The sequence below is a fragment of the Mytilus trossulus genome, chromosome 3 (genome assembly GCF_036588685.1).
Source record: "Mytilus trossulus isolate FHL-02 chromosome 3, PNRI_Mtr1.1.1.hap1, whole genome shotgun sequence".
NCBI lineage: Eukaryota > Metazoa > Mollusca > Bivalvia > Mytilida > Mytilidae > Mytilus > Mytilus trossulus.
The window spans coordinates 40,034,130-40,041,853 of NC_086375.1; positions in this window are offsets into that span (position 1 = coordinate 40,034,130).

Sequence of the window (7,724 nt, forward strand, 5' to 3'; positions counted from 1 at the left end):
CTAAACTACTGAAATCTTCACAATTTTTGTATTCAAGTAAAATTTTAAACGGTTTTCGTCTTATATGAAAGTGGCCGCATTCGTGGTCATCCATAATATTGAAATGTAAGTTGTATTTGATGATGATACATCATATATATAAAGCTTGAGAATGAACACGGATGCGGCCACTTTCATTTTTGACAAAAACCAGCTGAAAAGTGACGATTTGTGGCATATTTGTTAGAATTTTCATATTTAAACTTGAATCGGAGCGTTTTAAATGCCTTAATCAGTTAAAATCTTGCACATCAACTAATTGAATCCATTGAAATAGACAATTAAGTGTTTAAAAAATGTCTAAAATCTTTCGTTAGATTTATTTGAAAATTGAAGCCCTTTCCGGACCTACTCCTTTATTATACTTATATTTGTTTTCTTAAAAGGCAAAATATAACACAACGTTTGTATTTATTTTTAGATGGCAAAGAGTACTTGAGTAGTCGCTGGGAAAGTCGAGTACAGTTTTAGTACTAGGATACTCGTTTGCCTTTGATACTTGAGGTATTCCTCCTTTTTCATTTGCCGTCACATTAGTTCAATTTGAAATATCCTTCGTAATACTAATAAAGAAATATGTTAAGTAAACGAAAATACAAGACAGTTAGTAATATTGCTTTTAGTACTTTTAAAATTAAGAATGGAAATGCCTTTATGGGGAATGTGTCAAGGAGACAATAACCCGACCAAATAAAAAAAACAACAGCAGAAGGTCACCAACAGATCTTCAATGTAGCGAGAAATTCCCGCACCCTGAGGCGTTCTTCAACTGGCCCCTAAACAAATATATACTAGTTCAGTGATAATGAACGCCATACTAATTTCCAAATTGTATACAAGAAACTAAAATTTAAATAATGCAAGACTAACAAAGGCCAGAGGCTCCTGACTTGGGACAGGCGCAAAAATGCGGCGGGGTTTAACATGTTTGTGAGACCTCAACCCTCCCCTATACCTCTAATCAATGTAGAAAAGTAAACGCATAACAATTCGCACATTAGAATTCAGTTCAAGAGAAGTCCGAGTCTGATGTCAGAAGATGTAAAAAAGAAAATGAACAAAATGACAATAATACATAAATAACAACAGACTACTAGCAGTTAACTGACATTCCAGCTCCAGACTTCAATTAAACTGACTGAAAGATTATGATTTGATCATATGAACATCAGGCACAATCCTTCCCGTAAGAGGTTTAGTATCATACCATCATAACATATATGAGAAGAACATAACCCGTGTCATGCCAACAACTTCACCTTGAGACCTCTATGTGTTAAAACTTAGTCACAGTTGTATCTGTAATCGCAAAACGTGGTTTAGAAGTATCAATATAGTCCGTTCCTTCCGAGATATTTTGTCATGTGCAGGATTTAAAAACATAGAAATAAAGTTTCATTCGAAATTGTGGGTCAGATCATATTTCTGAACAAGAACAAGAACAAAGAACACTGCAGTGAACCCTTGTTATAAAGACATTTGTAACGGTATTTCCCACAAGGTCATGTTTTTTCTGACTGTTTTTGACATCTTTACACTAAAACCATTGGAAGTTGGATGAGTACGGATTGAGTTTATTCTTAGATGCAACATTTTATTTTTAGTTGTTAGTGGCTTTGAACTAGCTGTCAGATAACTGCGAGTACTCTCAGATCTGTTCCAACTGTCTTTTTGTTGGCGGGATGTATAAGTTCCCGGCCACGTCTACTTGTTTTTTTGTCCATCTGATGAGTTTAGCCTATTTCAGCTGATTTTTATAGTTCGTTCTTATGTTGTTCTGTTATACCTCTGTCCCAGGTTAGGGGAGGGTTGGGATCCCGATTACATGCTAACCCCGACACATTATTTATAAATGTGCCTGTCATAAGTCAGAAGCCTATACTTCAATGGTTGTCGTTTGTTTATGTGTGACATATTTGTTTTTCGTTCATTCTGTTATATAAATAAGACCGTTAGTTTTCTCGTTTGAATTGTTTTACATCGTAATATCGGGGTCTTTTATGGCTGACTACGCGGTATGGACTTTGTTCATTGTTGAAGGCTGTGCGGTGACTTATTGTTAATGTTGTTAATGAATGTTTCATTTTGGTTTCTTGTGGACAGTTGACTCATTGGCAATCATACTACATCTTCTTTGTTATATTTGAACACGAATTAACAATTGCATGCAGTAAACTTACTTGTGTTTGTTAAACAGTAGTTATATATTAAAGTACTCCACAGGAACAGAAGATAGAGATTGTCTACCAAGTCAGACTTTATAAACATATTGATAGTTGTATTGGTATGCTCTAATTTGGTTCTTAAACACATAAACAATAATTGATATTATGATAGGCTATTTGGATCAAAGTCGGGCTGCATAGGTATTGTGAATCTGCAAATTCTAGAGGTGGCGTGAATCAGATGTGGATACTGAAATATTCCAAAGATCTTTAGAGTACATACAATCTAACTCTCTTTCATCTTGCAATAGTATTAAAACATTTTACTTTTCTACACTTTACACAAGTTTTTCACATTCAAAACTAAAAACAAATTGTAACAGTTGGTACTGCTTTGTTTCACACAAAAAGGATGACCAACTTATATTCAAGTATCTTGTATTAGGGAGGGATAAATTCTACTTTGTAAAGGATTACCCTGATTTATCCGAAAAATCTCTTAAACTGACATTATCAAGATGCTTGATTTCTTGATTGACATCACATTTGTAACGTTTGGAGGATGTGTTTCCAACAGACTGTCGGCATTCCAACGGGAACCAATTGTGCCCCTCTTCTTATCGACTTGTTTCTTTATTATTGTGAGGCTGACCTCTTGTGTTTCTTTGGTTTTTATAACGTGACTCTGTACTTTATAATATCCCGTCGTTATATTATTCATGTTATTATTCTAGTATCTGTCATTATGTGATAGTTCTTTTATTAATTATAAAATACTTTGAACGGCAAACGACAAATTTATTTTAAACGCGTAATTGTATTTTCTGGATTCTTAGAAATTTTAAAGAACTTCTGGACAATTTTAAATCTAGGTCTATTTCTGTTATTAATCGTTTCACAGATGAAATTGAATTTGTTCCTAGACATAAGGGGACGGAATTGTAGATACGAAATTAGGAACATATTCGCTATCATCTATGAAATGAACATTTTATTACGGTCAACCAACTGTCGGTGGTATTCGTAAAATTTACAAAGGAACTATTTCAATTTTAGCAATTTGAAATCTTTGTTTAATAGCTCCCTTGTGAGCAGCAATCATCTATCAAGGAATCATGATAGGAAATACAAACCATGGGATATAAATTGGCAGATATTTACCTCGTATTGAGGCGCTGCTGGAAGTTTGCTACATAGAAATGAAAAGTTCACAATTTGAAAGCTGAAATCCTTTCTTTTGATTTCATCTGACCCCAATTGTTAATTTCTAGATTAAATTAAAGATTTGAGGCAGACTTAAATGTATCTAGTGTTAAAGTTATCAGTTCCCGTTTTGATTGGGCATCAGATCGAAAGGTCACACACTTAAGCCTTTATGTCGACCTCATGTAACACTAAATACATTAAATGTTTAATTTGTACTGATTGATATTTTAGTCTTAGATACGTCATTTTCTTGTTATTTGTAATTGGCTTTCAACTTGCGTTCATTAACATCGAGTACTTTAAGATCTGTAATTTATGGCTTTTTGGTTTTTGTTCGCCAATTTTGTGCTTTGTATTGATCCGATGAGTAAATTCTTTATGACTGATTTCTATAATTTGTACTTATGTTGGATTGTTACACCACTCTTTATGGTTATTCAATCGCTGACAGCAGCCCTCAAACATGTGCAATACCGCCACGGTCAGTATGTGCCTGCCATTATTGTTTTGTTCTTTAATCAGAATTATTTATCATTTGTCATTTTCGGGTATTTTATATATGCATTTTTGTTCATTTTCAAAGCCTTTAAGTGCCATATAATTAAGGCAACAGTAGTATACCGTAGGTCAAAAGACATTAATCGATTGAGAAAAAAACGGCTCCGATAACAAGCTATAACCGAGGGTAACACACCAACTATAGTAACTACTATGTCATTTTGTGGTATATAGTGTAGATTGGACTAAATGGTAATCATATCACATCTCCGTATAATTTTATATTAAGATAAGTTAATAAGAACAATATACCTCCCCCTAATAATACATACACCCATTCAACCGTTATCTACCCTATACACCATGTAGTTCGAGCGTTTGGCTTTGAACACATCTGTCTGACATTTCATATCACAATCTTAGTATAAAAGGTTGTTACTGTATTCTAAATGTAGTTTTCAGTTTAAACAGACTTATCTCGCGCTTGTTGCCTTTTTCGTGGCTAAAGGAATCTTAAAAGAATGACAATTTTAATATCTAATAATAACTTATACTACAATAACTGTAATTAATTTCTATTGGTATATTACACATTGTATAATGTGTTTGTTTCTTTCATTTGTAATTAGTCCCGTGTCCTTTAGTTTTAATCATTTAAATGCGTACCACGCCATGGGTGTGGAGAAATCAACGATTTCACCAATTATGAACAGTAGCAATCTCTAAAAATGCTGAATTGCAAGTTAACTAATATGTCTTGCATTTGTTAACAGCTCATGGTAAAGTAAAGATAATTATCGTTTAATGATCAATGATTATTTCACTGTCTATTTCAAACTACTCTGTTCACTTGGAATCTGAATTTCTCTGGAATACAATCAATATAATTTATATCATTCCGGCTTTGTGGGTATTCGACAAATTTAACGCTATGTCCATTGAAACAAAGCAATGTCTTTCCATCCATTTCCTCAACTATAAAAAACGCTACTTCAGCGGAACACTTTAATTGAAAGTCACTGCCTCCGTCCTTTCGCTGCAAAACATTAACAAAACCGTTTATTTTGTTTCAAACATTTAAAAATGAGAAATTGTGAAATGTCACCATTTCGATGACCGATTCTTGCTCAGAGGATTCTCCCAATGAGAAGTAAATTAAGTTCAGGTAAAATGAAGATTTATGTGTTTTCAAAGGTATGAAATGAAACCTAACTGACCTCTAAAAATTGTCATTAGATGTCCTTTTCCTCAGTAATTCTATAACAATTGTTTACATCAAGTTATATGCCCCTTAAAATCACCTCGATGGTAGAATAGATAAGTTCCATATAACTATAAACGAAATGTTAAGGAGTCCATGTATTTAGGGACTTTTTTTTTTAACTTGGAAACACGTTAAATAAAGTAATGCAAACACATGAGATTTTGGGTTTGACAACTCTTTAAATAAATTTATATTAGAACTATTCCTATATTTCAATTCTCAACGATTTGAAGGTTGCAACTATGCGTGATCAAATATTGTTAATTCAATACATAGTAGGTTTTTTGCGTCCGTTATAACGAATCATTATCCGCGTTTTGTTGTTTACCAATCCGAAGAGTCTTAATTATCTGTCGATTGATAAATACTTCGGTTCAAGGTTTTATAACAGAGCATTAGCTACAATGTAGGCATTTTTAATTCTGATATTATAAGAAGCGGAATATTGCGGAATATATCAAAATTCCATATTTCATTAATAATTTATTAAATCCTTTGAACCCCTATTCATGCGAACTTTATTTAAAACACATAAAACAATGCAAGGGCTAATCATGTTTGTTATTAAATGGAAATAGTGTACAATTTGAAAAATAAAACAAAAGAATCAAAGTGAAAAACCCATTTTTGGGGAATTGTGTCACAAAGAATCATTCAAATACAGATAAAACAACGATTTTGACATGAAAAGTGCTAGAAAACCATTCGTTTAACGATTGCACTTATTTGTCGGTTTATTTGTATTTTCTTTTATGTTAAAACCAGGACATAGAATTAACAACATTCATCGGAGATCACCTTGAAGGTTATTAATAAGACACACATACTAGATTGATATATCATAAAAATCCCATGCATTGTAATTTTTGTTTATTAATTGACATTTTTAGTATATTATTCTTTACGGATGCCCCATGTAAATAAATGCAAAGTTGTTCAGCACTGAAGATCAAAAGTTGAAAAAGGTTGTGCCAAATATGGCGTTGTTTTTATGCTTTGGATAAGAACATCCTTATTATTTAGAACAATTAATGCTAATTCAAAAAATTTGAACAAAGAATAACCAACATGTAACATGCGTACACAACGTTATGCAGATGGAAATAAATTTGAATAACTGCATTTACGGCTTTGTGAAATTTGTGATAAAAAAAAACGAAATCTGGTTAGCTTCAGATATTTGCCTCAATCAGCAACTACATCATTTGTTTGTATCCTATCTGTCCAACAACAAGAAAACGAAATATCAAAAAAATTACGAAAATTTTCATAATTTCTAAGTATTAGATAATATGATGTCTTTCGCTCTCCGTCCCATTTGATTTTCATTTTTTGTGTTGCACACAAAACGTTTGTTGTTTTTTTCTCTATTGGTTAACATATAAACATCTCCGAATCTGAGATAACTTTCTGTATCGTAAGCGTGTTGCTCCTTGTTAAATTCCGTGCGGTGACATATAATTGCTTACATCTGTTTAGGTCTATAAAGGACAGTTGTTTCATTTGCAATCTACTTTCATCTTATTTCTTTATTCTTCGTAAATAGAATTTGAATTAACCATTTAAAGTAAAAGACATTATAATATAATGCATATGAATTATAATGTTTAATGTCGGTTTTTTTATATTGATTACCTACAGTTGTAGAAAAATCAACTCTGATCAATTATTATTCATTTCTCCAAATCACCAAATTACCAGATAACAAACAGGAAACCTTGTTATTGATAAATAATTGACTTTGGAAAATGACGTTTTACTTTCAATGCCTTTTTAATACTGTAAAGTTATATGAACATGACTTACTTTTGTGGAAATCTTCAACTTTCATAAACGAACGTGACGAAATAAGTTCCGTAAAAGCAATTTCTCCGTTTTGTATTTGCATAAACTTGGATGTGTGTCTGCCTTCCAAGGTTATCAAACGTTTCATTATAGGTATATTTGCTGATCCTGTTTCGTCCATTGATTTTGATTGGTTTGTACACCTTTATAATTCAAAAATACGTCTATATTTCAAACTGAAATAAACATTGCTATAGATAAGGTTAGTGTCAATCTTTTATATTAATGAAAACACCCGGAAAGATAATTCAGGACATGTATTTGCATAAGAAAAATATGGTCAAGTACGTGTTCCGTCAACTGAAAGAAACATGTCTCACGTCATGGGAAGATATTACAATAGACCAATGTGTCCAACTTGTCGATAGTAAATTTAAAATACTTATATTTGTTGTCTCAAAGTACGATGTGAAACAAAACATAAATGCCTTTGTATTCAGTTTTTAGGGATATGACTACGAGTACTCGAGTAGTCGCTCGGAAAGCCGAGTACTCAGTACAGTTGTAGTACTAGGATACTCGTTAGCCTTTGATAAATCTTGAAATATTTCTCCTTTCATTTGCCGTCACTTAAGTTCAATTTGAAATATTCTTCGTCATACTAAACAAACAATACATATTCAGTATACGAAAATACCGTCTAAGTCTAAACGGATAGTAGTGGACTTCTGGAACAATTTGTATAATATGTTTATCCTGGGACTTCT